This window comes from Sturnus vulgaris, chromosome 3 (genome assembly GCF_052056855.1).
Source record: "Sturnus vulgaris isolate bStuVul1 chromosome 3, bStuVul1.hap1, whole genome shotgun sequence".
In the NCBI taxonomy this organism is placed as follows: domain Eukaryota; kingdom Metazoa; phylum Chordata; class Aves; order Passeriformes; family Sturnidae; genus Sturnus; species Sturnus vulgaris.
This window is the reverse complement of record NC_142245.1, coordinates 95,390,255-95,409,244: the sequence shown is the minus strand read 5'-3', so window position 1 is coordinate 95,409,244 and position 18,990 is coordinate 95,390,255.

The window sequence follows — 18,990 nt, the reverse complement described above, 5'->3', positions numbered from 1 at the left end:
AATCCCAGTTATTAGTCATGGCATCTCTTGCTCATCTGTGCCACAATCAGTATCTCATGTGAGATACTGACAGACTGAGCTTGCTGTGGCTGCCTGAGCATGTCTGCAGTGCTGCTGTTCCAAGCAAGGTCCAAAACCAAGCCCATGTTGTGCTAGAGATGACATATCCACCACTGCTACCACCACTGCCAACCTTCTCAGCTGCGCTTGGTACTTAGACCTTAGCCAGGCTGTTGGAGACCACTCCAGCAAGATGAAATTTGCCATTCCCAGCAGCATTAGGCACACACCACAGCATTAGGGAGACATCCCTCTCCCCCTGCACGGGCCCATTGTTAGCTATTTCATGGTGAAAACTGTCTTTACAACACTGTGTCAAAGTGCAGCATAGGCACTGGAGTATCTGTATATCCTTTCCTGGATTCCTACCCCCATGTGTTTTTCACTTGCTGGACACTGATAGTGCCAGAGTCCCAGCCTTGAATTTATCTCATGAAAGTTTAAATGACTAGATATTGTATCTTGGTTATTCTCCCTTTCTAACTTGTGAAGAGCAACGGTGTGTTGTTTTGCCTTTTTCATCTCAGCTTTCTGGAATGTTTACAGTAGACATCTACCTACAACTGTATCAAAGTTCATAAAAATAAACAATTCCAGGACTATATCTTTTGAACTGCAGAAAAGGAGGAAGGTTCAGCAACTAGTAATACCAGAGATCAGGGCAAAACTTTCTTCTTCATGTTTCCCCATGCTTCCTAGCAGTTCCCTAGCCAACTTCAAGCTAAAACATATGTGATATGTATGAGAAAATACATATTGAGTGATACAATACACAGTTTTTAGGAATGTGATTTCTGGGTGAATACAGTACATAACTTCTGCAAGTCATCACAAAGTCCAAGCTCATTCAAATGCAATACTTAAATTTCACTTATATGTACATAGGTGTGTAAGTCACATTTATTACAGAAAAGCTGTTCTAGACAATTTGAAAAAGATTGTGTTCTACTCTTTTGGGAATGTAGTATAAATATCATTTAAAACAAAACATAGATATAGCTGGTTTAGGAGCCAGAAAACACCTCAAGATTGTCTAACCTTCCTTTCTAAACTCTCAAGGCTTATCAATAGAAAGGTGAGGGCCAACCTCCAACAAGGGAAAGGAAATAATGTCTCTAGCCAAACTCCATTCTTATTGATAATGAACCCACTGATTTTAAATACTGACATGTGTAAGAAAGATGTTAGTGGCTTGGCATAAAAGTTAGTCAATGTAGACCTTTGTCCAAAGAAAATGTGTAAGAGAGAAAAGCAAAATACTTTTGTAAAATAGACTTTTTTTAAAATAGACTTTTTTTATTTTAAAAATTGACAGCTGGTTGAATCAACTGTAGGTCAGTTCAAGAAATACCAAGAGTCCTAGAGGAAGCAGATTATTGTGTGCAAATGCATGCTAAATTAATTTATACTTTGTCATTACGATTTATTATAGAGATTTTATGTCCCCAGGGATGACATAGCAAAAATAGAAGGCCAGAACTGATGACAAAGACTCTTAGACATGGAAATATACTGTTATGAAGATAGATGAACATTGTGCTTTAAACCAGAAATAAATACGAGGAAATGGAATAAATGTACACAGAAGAAGACTGGAAAGATGGATAGAACTAATAGAATTGCTTCTTCTCATAAGATATAAACAAGGAAGCATCCATTTAGACAAAAGATAATGCATTTATAACTAAAAAAGAAAACAGATGATTTTCAACAGTGTAATTGCACACTGTGCAAATTCATTTCTGAAGAATGTCATTGAAGTTGTATTCAAGAAACAGGAACTTCATGAGGATAACAAGAACATCAGGTAGCACAAGTAAGCCCCAAAATGCTAATAGTATTAGGCTTAGATTTCAAGTGTTATGCTAATTTTTCACAAGCTAGATTTTAATAAAATGAAAATATATTCTATTATTTTCCACGGCAGGATTTCTTGCTATAATGTGCATCAAATTTGCGGAAATAGAATATTACATAAAGCACACCACTACCTTACCTTTCTGATCTTACATCCATTTTCTTTTTCATAATATTTTCAATAATTTTTCATAGACACAAAAAAGTTAAAATAAAATGACCCGAAACAGTGCTGTTCTCTGCAATATCTACACTGGCTAGAAGTGCACTCAGAAGATTGTAAGTACTAAGATTTCATTGTCTGCAGGAAACAAATGTCATAATACAAAGTGGATGAAATTCTCCATTCTTTGAGGCATGCTGTATTTTGTATCATGTCAATCACAAACTGTTTTTCAAGAAATCTAGTGCATTTCCAACTTTTAATTACCAAAATCTAATGAAAATGAAAAATTGGGAAATTAGCTTTTGAATATTTAAGCCACAGAGTATGTGGTTCAACTCTTAAGAATACTCTCAGGGGTTTGTCCACACTCACTCAAGAAGAGTAAATGTAATCAAACATGGATCATCCTCTAGAATACTTGGTGATCTGTTTTGCAGTAATTAAGAGTTAAACCTAATGAAACCTCCCCAGCATTTTAAGTCAACAGTAAAACTTTGATTGCAGATTCAAGCCTTCTCTGCCTGGTGGTGATCTCAGCCTGAGATATTTTCATGGATATACCAGCACTCCAAACAGGCAAAGATCTCCAGGTGGGGCCTTTTGTTTTGTAGTTCCACAATTATCTAAGGAAAACAAGTTGTCCTGGAGGGAAAAAAGAGGTCTGATTTGCCCCCACACAGCTATCTACCAGAGCAGCAGCTCTGACCACAAGTCACATCTCTGGACTGCAGGAGTCTGCCAGGCTGTGGCAGACATGGCCTCAGTTTTCTTTGGAGATCCAATTTTTACCTGTAGTTTTGATCCAGATTTACAGCACAAGGACACTGGAAGCACAAGGCAAATCTCCAAGTTCTCTTCTTGCTCAGAGCATTGTGAGGCCATTAGTCATGAAAAAAAATCTAAAAAATGATGGACAGAAAAAGGAGATTTTTTTCTGAAAAAGAAAAATATGACAGAAACATTCCAGTTCAGTGCTTATTCTGCTGGTTAACATCAGCAGTGGGAAGATAACAAAGGAAACTACTCAGTGTGAAGGGGGAATCTCAAGGCACCGGCATATGACTCTCCTGGGACCAATTATTCCTCGAGTATTTCTCAGTGATGCAGTGAGCACATAAGCTCTCACTAGACCCTGCAGAAAGGAGCAAAAAAAATTTAATTAAGTCCTGTTTAAACCATGTTAGCTGTCTTTCTCCTTTTTAGAGCCAGGTGCTAGCCCAACTGTAACCAACCCTTCAAGGCCTTTGAGCACAAGGGGCTAGAGGGAAAAATGAAATATGAGAAGAAGTGATTCCAGAGGACAAAAAAAGATTAAAAGGAAAATGTGTGAATGTGTCAGACTCAAAAGTAGATTGATGGGCACTGGAGGAGGGCAGCCCCCAACATCAGTCACTCCTGGAATGTGTCCAGGGAAGCCGTGGTTGTTGCCCACCAGTGCTGTCTTTGTCAGCATGAGAAGATGAGGGACTGGAAGCAGATGATGCAGTTGGCAGGATACCCTCATTTGTGTCTCATGGTGGTGTGAAAGGCTACTTTGGCTGTAACCAAGAGGAGACTGATGAATAGGTCTTGTGTTTACTGCCCATTGTGTTATAAACATCTCAAGTGATCATTAATGAAAATGTGTTGGAAGAATAAATACTCTTTAATTTAGGCAAAAATGAAATACTGTACTGCAGTGAGCAAGCCTGCTTTTTTATATGTCATGTATGATTTAAGACAGAATTTTGTTTATTTGTAACTTCTATTCTTCCCTGACATTTAAAATGCTCTTTATTTGTTGTACTAATAATGGGCTTCAGATGTGAAAAAACAAATTACATACTTCCTTTGTAGTGCAACTTCAGTGCAATGATCTGAAAGTACTCACTTACATATTAGTGAATTAATCCTGACAACATATTAGTAAAAAAAAAATCTTCATAGCTGAAAACTCTAGCTTACCTCTTTTTTTTGCCTCTTTTTCAAAGTTTGCTATTACTGGAATAAAACAACAAATCAAGATTAATAATAAAGCAGTATATATGCTTGAAGCCAAAATACACAGACTTTCTAGCAAGCACTGTCAGATCTTTTACTAAACAAGCAGCAACATCCTGACTTCACGTTTTTGCTGTTTATCCACTAGCCCACTTTCTTTTCCAATTCCACATCTACACTAACAAGCACTTGCAGAACTGTCACGAAGTAGTCACGGATTGTGTATCTACAAATACATTTTTTAACTGATCAAAACCTCAAAATATTCTCATCTGAGTGATACAACATTCCCAAAGCCACAGAAGATTTTATCAAGCCTACAGAAGAATAGCAACATAGATGTTTCCTCATTTATAAATTTCTTAACAATTTTCCAGTTCCACAATGCCCTGTTCCCTCAAAGCAATCGTCCCATTGTGATTTTGTTTTCTATTGCTTTGCATTGATCAATGTGATATGAAAACTTCACATCTGAGAAAGACTTTTTATTTTCTCCACTGCTAGTCCAAATCGCAGGCAGGCAGTCATTGCCTCACATAAATTGTGAAGACACCTAAATAACCATGCTGCTGTCTGCAGAGAAAGATTGTGAATATCCTCATGCTGAAGAGAAGGTGTAAGGCTGTTCATCATGCAGCTGCAGCAATAGCCAGGTTTGTGAGGAATACAGAAGAGATGCAAACCAGGGAATGAGAAGCACTATTGCTAAAAGACAAACATCCTTCTGGAACAGTAAAGAGATTTTTTTTCAGTATGGCTGAATCAGGCCAAAAGTCCATTTGCCCCAGCATCCTGTCTCTGACAATGATGTTTAAGAAAAGAAACAAGGTATGGGGTAAGTCCATTGTGGTACTTCCCAAGACATGTCCTGCCAGCATCAGCTTCCTATTCTAGAGACTATATCAGAATCTTTGGTTTCAAAAAACTGGATGGACTTCTATTCCATGAGTTTTCACTACAGATTTAACTTTTCTCTGTAAAATGTATTTTCTTTTTAAATGTAATGAGAAAGAAAACCACACAGAAAACTTTGCTTTTATGCAGCAGTAGTTAGGAATGTTAATAGCATGATGGGAAGCCTTATGTGGATCCCCTGGTCGTATTGCTATTGTTGGAACAGTGCCATCCACTACAAAACATCTCCCTGCATGTCACTGCAGGACAGCCCTGTGCTCATCTGAATCTGAGCGGCCCCTTTTACTTTCCACCCATCTCTGCCCACAGCCAGGGTGCCCAGCACTTGGGTGTGCTTTTGCTCAAGCATAGACCTTCAGGGGATGATGGAATTTACAGTAATTTAACTTTCTCTTGCTGGCTAAGGATAAAGGTCACGTCCAAACTGTCCATTAAGCATGTCAAGTGTTATTGTTATTATATGATACAGACACATAATCTCCTGCCCTTTTAAACATTTGGCAATCTATAATCTGTGACTATGAGAATGCCAGTGCAGTCCAGAATCTGAGAAATATACTTGGTTTCTATTGTAAGGAAATATACAATTATACATACTGTAGAAACATCTTATGGATAATGCAATCAAAGGCACTGAAAAAATTAAAGATTGAATGACATTGGAAATTGTATAAATACTGACTAAGCAACAAAACTGTCCCAAATACCTAACAGAGGGAGTTAGAGTTATGGCTCATGAAATTGTGACCATATATCCTTCCATGGAATTCTGTAGAAAAAAACTTGTTATTCAGGAAAGTTGAAAATTTAAAATAATTTTAATGCAAGTTATTGTCATTTCAATAAAACTGCAAGTGAATCTTATTCAGAACAAAACATTTTGCAAATAAGAATTTTGCTTACTGTTCTTTGGAAGTCTTTAAAATGTGGATTAAATTATATTTACACCTTACATACATAGTTTTACTTGATTTTAATTTGTTTACTTTGCTTCTGATACATGCAAAATTAAATTAAAAGTGCTTTAATTCTGAAGCTGTGTCCACACAGGATTAAAGGCAGTTTTACTAATACACTTCCAAGTGACACCTGTAGGTGGTTCAGATAATTTTCCTGAACGCTTCTACATAATCAAGGCTTGTGTGACATGCTAATAGGGAGTCTGCTGTAGTCCTGGATAATGAGAGTCAGGAAGAGAGCTATAAATATTTCTACAGAAGTTATTACCCAGTTTTGATTATTAATTAGTTTTCTAATAAAGTATGCAGGACTCAGTGGCATTTGCCCAAATTTGCCTAGAGTATTTGCCATTCCTCTTAATTTTCTTTAGCATGAAAAAAAGGGTTCTCATGCACGGGTTAATGATGCAAGATGGAGTTGTGTTTTTCTTTCTATGCTTAGAAAAAGTTGCTGAAATTTTGACGTCATTGATGTCATTAATAAAGTTTTCCCGCACTTTAGTAGAGGTGTATTTTAATTCAAAATAACTTCATACAGAAGGGAAAGATAAAAACTTGTGTATGTGCAGTGTAGAAATATCAATGTAATCTAAAGAGCTTTTTATCATATTAGTTCTTTATTTCTCTGTTATGCCTTTGAGATCCATATTAAAAAGATATTTTGTTAAGCAGTTAAATTTCGCAAGAGAAAAATTCCCTTCAGTTGGTTCAAAACCTGGTTAAAGGAGTGATTTTTTTTTCATGTCTTTTTCCTCTTGATCATAGCAGTACCTAACCTGAAAGGAGACCTTGGGTTAGCCCCATTCCTTCTGACAGAGACTTATCTGAAATGTTCCTGAACACTTATTTGAAATTACGGGCATAAAAAATCTAGTGGGTGTTGGAGTAGGGTATTAAATTCCGTTTTGGTATTATTTATTAAATTGTGTAGATGATTTAAATTCAGAAAATCTGTTTACAGAAATTAAGAAATCTTTTTACATGGCTGAGTCTTTTCAGTTTTCATAGAATCATGGAATCATTAAGGTTTTCTCGTCTCTAATCTCAGCTTCAATGACAATAGTTTTCTCAGCATTTGGCTGTTCCAAAAGCAGAACTCAAAACCAAAATGCTTCCAAAATCATCAAGTTTTCACCAATCAGTTGCTGCTTTCTGCTGTTCTCAAGGCACTAGTAAGTAAAGCCAGTGTGGATCCCCAAAGAAACTGGCAGCTTGTTACTTTACAATTTCCTTAATGTATCTCCAGTGAGATGTAAATCTTCAATAATCTAGATTTTCCATCTTTTTTACAGCACCTTGGATTTTAGATACAAATCATTTTTTTTTCCAAGTGTTCACTAATAACATGCTCAGTTTTACTTACCAGAAAGGTCTACTGTAGAGCAGATACAGGTGAGAGGTACTTTCTGGAAGCTTACATTGCTCTTTGTGTGTTATGCGTAGTGCAGGCCAGGTAACAGAGACTGTGTCCTTTGTGTTTGGCAGTAAGGGAATATAAAGCTTGCTTTAGCCACAAGGGGCTTATGCCAGTACAAGAATTCAGTTTAGGGTAAAGCTGGAGAGATTTGTACTGGCTGAGAATTTGCTTATGCTTTAAGAAGCTTACTTTTATTTAGAGAGTTCAGAGATTTTAGGAAAGGCTTCAATTAGAATAGTTTATCTTCCATACATATATTTGCATACCAGTATTTATTTCTCATAAGAATTTTGTAACTTAAATTTGCATAACTTTTATTTTGATTTAAAATAATGTAATTAATTTTTTTTCCATGGCTTTCTCTGCCTTTATTTCATCCACTGTTGATGAGTTTACATGTTCACATATTACAGTTCTACTGTAAAATCACTAACTTCTTTGAAATGCCACTGTATCTTCCTCCTGACTTTAGTAGACTCAATACATACTTATACATACTTTACATAAATCCTTTTGCTTTTAATACCGTAATAGTTTATATACTTGTCCATTTGATCAGGAATTTATATCTATTGCAAACAACAAAAAGAAAAATATATCAGTTACATGGAACCAAGAAATTTGTAAGCTTTGGGAAAGGTGAAGATTGATATCAAAACGAATAAACTTACATTTCCTATGAGGGAAAATGTTTAGATTCTGAAATAGCATTGCCTGCTGTGTCTTGTATTGTGTATGTTGTGCTGTTGTATAGTGCTGTAATCTATCATTTTGCATCTGCAAAACTGTTTGTAAAACTTCATCTGTGATTTGGCAATTCCACATTGACCTCAATATTGATCTTGAAGGTAAGCAGCCATTATGTGTGCTTGCAAAGTCAGTCATCCTATATTTTGCTTAAGAACTACCTAGTAAGTAAAATTTCCTTTGAATTTCAGAGCAAATAACATCTGGTTTAGCTGTCCTGTGCAAGGTTTCTGGATGAGTTCAGTAGCATAAGGGCCTGCAGTTGAGCAGTTTGCCACTGCCTTCAAAGGCAGGTATTGAACTGTCTCAGATGGTACATGATAACTCAGCTAAACCACCAAATTAATCTGTATTTGTACATGATAAATTTTAATGATCCTCTTTTGTGTTCTTTGCAAAGAAAGGCTTGGCATCTTGATGTAGTATTGCACATCTTTCTTGTGTACATTTATGAAAACCTATCAGTGAGGTGATTTCAAAGGGAAGGCAACACATCCCATTAATCTCTGTGCTGGGATCTGGGTACCTGGTGTTCTGTTAAATCCTGGTTTGCAATCCAGAAAGACTGCTTTCATCACATTTTAAACTAAGCTCCCTAAGTACAGGGTCTGCAAGTTCCCTGCTCTGCAGCATCCCTGGCTGTCACAGTACCTGGTTGCTGGGAGGTGGGAAGCTCGCATTTACCCCTTCATCAGCTCAATATTAAAAAGAAAACCACCTCATTTTTGCTAGTCTCCTTCAAAGAGCTTTTGATTGCCTGGCCCTCAGTAAATCTCAGTCTGCACAGATGCAGCAAGGGTGATGCCCTCTGATGGGTGGCTAAGTGCAGAGACCCAATGGTAGCACATCAGTTCCCAGTTTTTTCAGTGACCTGTGTGCTGCCCATCTTACACGTAAGTATTCATCATGCTACTGAGAAGAGTTCCACAAGTGGCAGGATCTGAGCCCACAAAAATGAGGAATTCCTTTCATGATGCTTCCATAAACATCTGGTTCCTGCCTAGCAGAGGTCATGTGCCTCTTCACTGCCACTGCAAGAAAGAATGAGAATTTTTTAGGTGGCAGGTACTTGAGTGTATAAAATGTTACATATTTTTCTTTAATTACTTGATCCTCGTGTTCTTTAGAGATTTGGAGGCATAATTTTACTGTGTAATTTTTTGAAGGCTTGGACATTACAATATCTCTGACAGTAAGCGTAACAACAACTAGGCAAAAAAAAAAATAAAATTTTTAACCTAATTACATAAAAGTCCAAAGATATTCTGCAGGTCATACATATATGCATATTTTCTCCATTAAACAAGCCTACAGGGAAATGCCCAAGTAAAGTTGTGAATTACACTAGCATAAGAATCAATTGATTTACTCAATAAAAATACCTATCCTAGTGCTAACCCCCTGCTATGAAACAAGCCCCTGGCGTTTCTCCTGAGGGCCTGTGGAAACATTAATGTAACATTAATAAAATCTAGGTTTTTTTCTTTCAGTAGTATCCCAAGCAGGGGTTTTGATGCATATGAGTTGGGGAATAGCTTACAGAAACCTCATCCCAAAAGAGATTTGAGGGTTTTTTTGTTTGTTGTTTGGTGTTTTTAATTGCTTTCTGCAAGCAGGAAAAGTTAATAATGTTGCATAATCTTAGACGAGAAGCACCATGTCGAAATTGTACAAACACAGCTGGAGGGTGACTTAGATGGTGACTACTCCTTATCCACCCATATTGGTGGGGAAGCTGCACTTCCCACAGATAATTCCTAGGCATGCTTACTAGGAAGATGCAGATTATGATCAATTGCCCTCCAGAAATCCAGCATAGCCTAATTGAATATGGGTTCTTTGTAGTTCCACAGCCCATATTTTTGCATGGAGGAGTTTGTCACTATTCCTGTAGAATTATATCTTTCCAGATATACTGGCTTTTCTCTGCAGGCAGACATTGCTCACAAAGTTAGCAATGCAACAGAAAATATCTTAAATATTAATATTAATATGTTAATATTTTGATTGCAGAATAAGTGGTCATTTTTACCAATGTCACTGGTAAAAGCCAGTGACTTTGCCAGTAAATTTGCTTACCTTGAGAAAGTGGCACATGGCAGGGTAGTCCAGTGCAGTGGTTAACAGCATGAGTGCCACCTGTAGCACCAGTGGTAGTACCAGGGGAAGACAATTCAGTTTCACTTCCTAACCCAACTGCAGGATAATGAAGGAGATCCGTGATTGCAGCAATCTGTAATTTCAACCACAGAATGAACAAAACTCCTGTCCAGTGTAAAAGAAAAGAAGTGGCATATTCTATTTAATTGAAAATTTATTAGTTTTTTTATTCATTTGTCAAAATACTGTTAATGTGATATAAATCTGCATGCTATTAAATTTAAAATAATCTGTAAGAAATTTGTCATCCTTATTACTATCACCCTTTTTGTTATATGTATTTTATATTTCACACCTGTGAATAACTATCTATGAGTAAGCTGTGTTATAAAATGCATAAATATTCAAAGAAGATGGTTTTGTGCTGCCTTACAGTAATATTTTTCTGCTAGAAAGAGCAATTTTTAACTCTGATATAGAAGAATGATTTACAGTGCCTGAAAAAAATGCAGAACGAAGATGTTCTTCATCACAGAAAAACACTGGCATTCAAAACTTCCTTGCTGACTCCCTCAGCCACGTCTCATAAGACATTTCATTGTAAGCTATTGTACAGAAATCTAAAGCTCATGACTTAGCATTGCCAGTACCTGTGCTTGTGTTACCAGGCTGCTGCAACATAGCACTTGAGTCCTTTAGGGAGGTTTGCAAGTCGTGGCTTGAAAATATTACAGTGTGGATGAAAACTGAATTGAAGCTCAATGAGCTCTTATTGAATTGCCATTGCTGAAAAGATTGTGGCTGATAAGAATTTAACCTATCACACAGTGAAACAAAAGAAATAAGTGTGTTACTAAGGTTATAATATGGCCTATAGAAAGCAAATAAAGTGAAAAGGTAAATTTTATATTCTGTCCAAAATCGCTGTGTATGTGTAAAATATGACATCCAAAGTAGCCAGCTTCACTCATCGAGCTAAAAATTTTGCTATATTCAAATGCAGTGTAATAGAACAAGATGGAAATGTTAAAACTGTAGATCCCAGAGCTTTGTATGGCCCCATTTTTTCCTTAAATGTTGCTGTGTGTTGAATGGCACAGGATTATATGGGGGAAAAATAACCTCATTAAAAACCCCCATATGGATGAGCCATTCTTCTGTACGTATTTTTTCTACAGAATCACTCAATTAGTGAAAATACATTTATTTCTGGTGATACAAGTACAAGCTACCTCACTAGTCTTTTTTATTTATTTGCTTGGTTGTTTTTCATCCCTGTAAATACTAAAAGGACAGGGAATCTGGTTTTTTTAAAGGTCTGCAGGTCTGGGTCTGCAAAGCAGAGCTCCTGACCTCCAAGATTTGGTAGTGGAGCTCAGCTGCTCATTGCAGAGTCGTGTTCCAGGCACACCTTCCCTGCCCTTCAGTTTGCACAGAAAGCACCCCAATCCTGCAGTCTGTAAGTCAGTCACAGAACAGCCCAGGAGAATTCCCCACACTGTACCCCTCAGCATGAGTGCACCTGGCAGCACAGGGAGACACAGCCTTCCAGAGGCTAAGCACACACGAGAAGAGTTAAAAAGAAGATGAAAAAAAATGGGCAATTGAAACCAAGGTTGGAGAAAAGCAGTGCAATCAGATCCTGAGTATTATAAAGCACCTCATTTTGCTTCCTTACAAAGCTGGAACAAGAGAGAGATCTAAATCTAATCAAGCCTAGAAGAATGCTTGCCTTAGTCCTGGGAAGAAAGCAAATTAAATAAACAAACATCAGAGATTGAAAATTTCAGATGACAAAAAAAAATACAAAGTGTTTATTTATTTATTACTGCAGTAATTTATCTCCAGTTTAAATTTTGGTTTTGTTACGTGACTCTTCCCAAAGTTCAGTTCATTCACTTGCAGAACTGGTATACTACTTACCTAGCAGAAGCCTTCCAAATATGAATAGATTTGTTACATCCTTTACTTGGCTCAATGTTTCAGAAATGTTTTTTGAGATTCCTGAGTAACAGGCACAAACTATAAAGTATTGTTAATATTACTCTGAGCTTTGAATTAGGGACCTGACAATAAAAACAGCAACAGTGACCCACTTCAATCAAATTCTGTATTTCTTCTGAAAACTTGCTGGGTTTATCCATAAATGTGAGCACAAAGGGGGACTGTTTTAAGATATTTAAGGAAGGAAAAACGTGTGACCAGAGTAGATACTATTTATTTTTAATCCGTGTTTAGACACCTAAAGGGGATGGAATTAAAAGCTGCTGAACAATTCCGGATGTTACCATTTTGAAAGAGTGCTGGGAAGACTTCTGTCCCTCAGCACCAGGAGAGAACTGGCCTGATTCTTAACTATTGGTTCGAGTAATCCCAGTTATTCAGTTTTGAAGATGTTGTCTGAAGCCTCTTGATCTGTGAAACACCCAAATCCTCTATTAGTAGCAGTTAGCCTTTTCTATATCTTGGAAGATCCATGGGACAGCTTTCAGTAAATAGTAGTAAAACCACGTTTTCTATTTTTTTCTGTGTGGAGAAATAACTCTCTGAATCTCGTTCTTTTGGATCAACTGTAGGCAACGTTCTGGCAGAAATACTGACTGCCAACGTAAAAATGTTGAGCTGTAATCAGCAGACTCATCACATTCTAAATATTGTAGCTTGTGGAAAGAAATGCAATGTGGGAGTAACCTTTTACTCCCTTCTACATACTTGTGGGAGCTTTCTGGCCTTTTGCACAGTTGTAAATGATTGAATGTAAAGCAAAGCACTACTGGGGGCTGTGGAGCACTGCTGGAAGCAGAGCAGAGCAGGTGACTCCATTTGCCTTCCTGCCAAATAGTTTAAAGGGTACCTTTAGCCCCATTAAATGGGGTCTCTGTCTGCCCTGCCCAGGGTATGGCTGAGTGAAGATGCTCAGTGACTAATGATGCATTGGGGAGGATTTTCTGCCCTCAAGAGACCCCATCCCACCCTTTAACCAGAGCTGGGACTGCTTGGGCTGGGGCACACATCCATGCTGGGTCAGGCAGAGGCGCTCAAGTCAGCTTTCAGAAAATCATGTGTACAGGAGGCATCCAGCTAGTGCAAACATCAGAACAGACACTCCCTGGGATTCATACACCACTAAACAGAAAATACTCTCCTGCCTCACAGGTATGTCTGAGGTTTAGTCCTTTCCTTCAAGGCTTAATAGTCTATAGAGAGCTAAAAAGCCAGTGAAGTGTTTACTCCTTTCTAGTGCCTGGGAGCTGATGAGTGAAGAGGATGACACCACCTAAGTGAGGCCATTTTACCTCCATTTACAGACTGGATTCACAGCAGTAATAATACATCACATTCATTTCCTGCCTGCTCAATGAGGAAATTATATGCATTTGTTGCAGGTTAAAATATCACAGTAAGCCAAGCCAAGGGAATCACCAAATTATCCCAGTACAATATTTCCTCCTTGTCCTGTCAGACCCCCTTGGGCTTAGCCTTTCCATTTTGGGGGAATTTGTTGGTAGAGCTTAATAAATTTCTCAAACTATATAAAGGTGGAAAAAAAGTATCATGCTTTTTGTCAGTATAATTTGTTAATATAACTGTGTTAACTCCTCAAAACACTCCTAGCTAGCCAATATTACCAGAGCAATGTTTTCTAGGCTAATAATTAGCCTTTTAGTTGGCAATTGAAAAACAAGAGCAGCTTTGGTCAACCTGGCATTTCTGCTGCTCCATATTGGGTGCTCCTGCAGGAACAGGACATCCATCCTCTTGCAGTGCCAGCCAATTGATCCATTCCGGTGTCTTTGAACATATGCCAAGAGAGGACTGAAACTTCCAAAGTGAGTAAGTCTGATTGACACAAACCAACAAGGTAGGCTACTTCTTTGCATGAAGCTAGTAAACGTTTCAGTGGAGGTATAGAAGTACTTTGTAGATATTATGTAGACAAAAAAAAACTTTATAAAAATTTGTACTGGATTTGCATGGCGAGGCTTCAGTAGTTGAGGGCTACAGGGCTGGCTTCTGGGAGCAGCTTCCAGAAGCTTCCTCCATGTCCAGCAATGCCAGACAGCTCCAGGATGATGTCCTGGGCCAAGCAGAAATGGTAACACCTATAGGATAAGACAGCTGAAAAAGGAAAAGTTATTGCACAGTTGTAATTGCAGCCCTAGAAGAGCAGAGTGAAAACATGTGATAAGAACAACTCTGCAGACACCAAGGTCAGTGCAGGAGGGGCAGGAGGTGCTCCAGGCACCAGAGCTGAGATTCCCCTGCAGCCCATGGTGAGACCATGGTGAGGCAGCTGTGCCCCTGCAGCCCATGGAGAACCACAGGGATGCAGAGATCCACCTGCAGCCCATGGAGGAGGCCACGCTGGAGCAGGTGATGGCTGAGAGGAGGCTGTGACCCTGTGGGAGGCCCGTGCTGGAGCAGGGTCCTGGCAGGGACCTGCAGACCTGTGGAGAAAGGAGCCCACACTGGAGAAGGTTTCTGGTGGGACTTGTGACCCTGTGGGGGACCCAGGCTAGAGCAGGCTGTCCTTGAAGGATTGCACCCCATGGCAGAGTGACCCACACTGCAGCAGTTTGGAGAGGACTGATGCTTGTGGAATGGATTCACGTTGGAGAAGTTCACAGAGAAGTATTTCCAGTGGGAGGGACCCCACGCTGGAGTAGGGGAAGGACTCCTCTCCCTGAGCACGAGCAGAGAGAACCTGTGATGAACTGACCATAACCCCATTGCCATCTCCCTGCACTGCTGGGGGAGGAGGAAGAGCTGGGAAGGAAGAGTGGGGAGAAGGTGTTTTTAAGGCCTTATTTTACTTCTCATCATCCTGCTCTGATTTTTTTAGTAATAAATTCAATTAATAATCCCAATTCAAGTCTGTTTTCCCTGTGAGTGATCTCTATCTGTCCTGAAATCAACCCATGAACTCTTTACTATATTTTTCTCTCTCCTTTCCAGCAGCAGAAGGGAGAATGGATTTAGTGGGTGCCTGGCATCCACCAGGGTCAACCTACTATAAACTGTAAACAAGAAGCTTGTTTTTGTTTTTGTTTTGGGTTATGCAAATACATTTCGTGTTGCATTCATAGCTATGAGGAACACAAAGTTAGTTGTATATATACCTACTTGTTAGCATCTGTCTGCAATAATAAGAATACAATAGGAACAGTTAGAGCAAGACATGGCTGTTCACTCGTTAGCAAAAAGGAGGACTGTGACTGTATATGTAAATAGGCTGCAATGCTTTAGAGGGTGGAAATTATGTTTCCATAAAATAAACTAGGAAAAAGAATATGCACATATTTTATATTCTCATTTATACATTCATTATATAGTAAATATAACTCAAAAAAATTATCTCAGTGTTCAGTGTAAAAAAAATTGTTTCACATGAAAGTTTTATTTCAGTCTTTCTTGAATAGTGAAGTTCCCAAACTGAATTTCAGCCTTCATAAAAGGGGTACAGAAGTGTTCTTTATATGTAAGATATTGTAGGGCAAATGTGAAGCAGAAATTGAAATACATATTTTCAGTACATTCGGTATGTATTTGGGCTAACTATACAAAAATAACTGCAGGTCTGCCAAAATATTAGAGACAGAGAGAGAGAGAGGAGGTCAAGCTAAAATGTCCTGGCAGGACCAATGGACATAGGCCTGGTTGGCATCATGTGTACTCACATCTATGAGCTGGGGATGTGTGTTCAAGGACAGGATCTGTTTCTCTGCAAGAAACCCTGCACACCAAACTTCTCCAGGACTGGTAGTGGCAGCTTTCCCTGCTCCACCCAAGATTTCACAGCAGTCTGAAACTTGGCCACCCTGATGCTGCTGGAAGACCTCAGATTGCCTGCCCTCAGGGCTCCTCAGTGCTTGGAAAGTTTCTGAAATAGCTATTCCAGAAGGTTATTTGGGCATACATCTTCTCTGGATGCTCCTATTTCAGAGTACAAATGCTTTTTTGGTGTGACTCTAATCCTTATTCAGAGCTAATTCAGAAACTGTGTGGCTGCATAGAACAAAGGTATTAAAAAATTTATTTGGGAATAATAGTCACAGCTCTCATTTCTGCATCAGATACAGTTATCGAGGACTGCCTTTTCCAGTACATTTCCACACGGAGGTGAGCCCTGAGTGTTCCACCACCTGTGTTTTCCCAATCAGATAAAGAGAAATCCATATGCCACAGTCCTGAGAAATAAATTAAACCCTTTGAAATTAAATGCTGCTTTAAACTCTAGTTGTTTTGACAATAGATCAATCAAAGGTATCACGCTTTACTTATGGTGCCTGAGAGTTGAATTCTGAGCTGTAGTTTCTGTTGCATCACTGAGTTACTCATTGTCTTAAACTTAACTAAAGATGATTCATGGGCAATTAAAAAATGGCAAGGAAGAAAACTGCCACCCTGGTGTGATCCAGCAGGTAGGTGTTGTCAGGTGGAGGAATTCAGGCAGCAGGTTGGTGTTGTCTCAAGCCCAGTCTCACCAGCAAGGCAGTGTGGATGCAACCAGTTTAAACCACAGGGAACAGCTCTTGTCCCCACGCTTGGGAACAATGTACCAAATCTCTGTAGCAGTCTACAGGCAGTGCAAAGCAGATGGAGTCAGCTCTGCACCCTTGTGCCTGAACGACACTGCCCAGGAGGCCCTTTATAGCCTTTGTTCACCATGTTTGCCTCATGCAGATCCACACTGAGATATTAACTGGAACCGAAATGCTGCTGGACTGAAGGGGCTAACCATATATATATATATGACAGTAAGAACCATGATCAATTCCATGATCAATTTAATACCTTTTCTAGTAGCAAAACAGGTTTAGATTGGATATTAGGAGAAATTTCATCATTGAAAGGGTGATCAAGCATTGGACATTGGAACAGGCTTCCTAGGGAAGTAGTGGAGTCACCATCCCTGGAAGTGTTCAAAAAACATGTAGATGCAGTGCTTAAGGACACGTTTTTGTGGTGGGCTTGGCAGTGCAAGGTTAGTGATTGGATTCAATGACCTTAGAGGCCTTTCCCCACCCTTAATCATTCTATGATTCCAGGTGTCAAAAAGTGGAAGGAAAGGCATTGGTGCTGTGAACTTGGGCAGCTACCCTTGCTCCACAGTCAGCAGTCTCTTGAAGGACAAGTGAGATCAAGACCTGAGCTGAGATGGTCTGACGTGCTTTCTAGAAGAGAAAGAAGTGCTTTCTCTCCACTGCCCTCGCAGGGAGACACCACTGGCTCTCAAACAGATGCTCTTGCAGCATGTGATGTTAGCAGCTCTGTGAACACTTATGTCTATAGTAAAATGATAGCATAGAGCAACAATGGCAAGGCTGAGCTTTCTCTAAATCTGAGCTCAGGATGAAAAAGGCAAGATCTACACCTGTCACAAGACAGATGTCAGGCTGTTGGGACTCTCACAGTTACTGGTAGAAGGCCAACAAATAATAAATAACCACAAAGTCAGTCTATTAATTTCTTTGCTAGGGCTGGCCAAAAATAAGCTACTGCTATTTGTAGCAGAGAGAAAAATACTGGGTGGGTACAGAGGAATAAATTGCTGTTATGAATTATAAGTTAATGGCCATTGAAAATGCTAAATTATAGATATGAAGTAATTATGCAAATTATATTCCTTCATCTAATCATTTATTTAGAGGAAGCACTTATATAGTATTTTCACAGAGTGATTGCAGTGGCAGAAACAGTCCTATTGATGTATAACCTGAATTATTAGAAGTAAACAAACTTCTGTTATAAATGGTATTGTGTTATTTTCAGGAACCTCAAAGCTTTTCATAATATTTAACAATGTCTTAAGGTGATCCTTAGAAATATAGGATGGACAATCTGAGGCACAAAACTGGTAAGGGAAGGAAAATCCAGGGTTTTCTTCTTCTTAAGTTTCATATACCAGTTGCACTGCAGATGGCAATGCTTGGCTTAATGTGTTCCCATGCCCATCACTCAAGCCTAGGCTACCCAGTGCCCCCAGCCTGACTGTGCTCCTCAGATATATCTGCATTATTACTTGCTGGACTACTTCCATGCAGAAGATTATCCCATTTTTTTAAAAGAAGTAAGAACTTGAAATAGTGTTTAAAAAAAATATTTATTTTTTTAATTACGTGATTGCCTTGGCAGGCATGCATGGTGGTGGGAGCAAGCAGCAGCAGTAGTGGAGCTGGGGACAATGTCAGCCCCAGGTGGGGCAGGGGATCTGTGCTCTCCTCCCAAGAGACCCATCGAGCCTCCCCTTAGCCTGTGAAGATGGCAGTTTGCCTCTTCATGCACTGCTGAAGCATTGTTTTCCAGGAGGTTGGGTGAAATCCAGCAAATACATCTTTGTTTTTCAATCTGGTCACATACAATTCTCTCTGGGTTTTATGGTTATGCTGGCTGCTCTCTCTTCAGGCTAAATGAGCAAACAATTAAGTGTCCCACTGCTCAGCCAGACCTAAAGCAATGGTAGTGACTGCCAAGGACTAGACTGACAATAAACACTAACACTGGAAATTAATTAATTCAGGGTCTATATGTGTATGCGACTTATAGAACAGGCAGAATTTCAGCAGAAAGCCATACAGGCAGGAAAAGTCATGTTTGTAAGTCAGAAAGAAAACTAGAAAACCACTCTTTGGACAGAATGCTAGCTGAACACCAGGGTTGAAATATGAAAAGGGAAATTGGCTCTGTATGATTTTCATGCTTAGGAGAACATTGTTTGCCAATGAACATAGTCATATCCAAGAAATAGCTGACTGTCATAATTTTCTCCTATGGAGTAGGGTGCACAG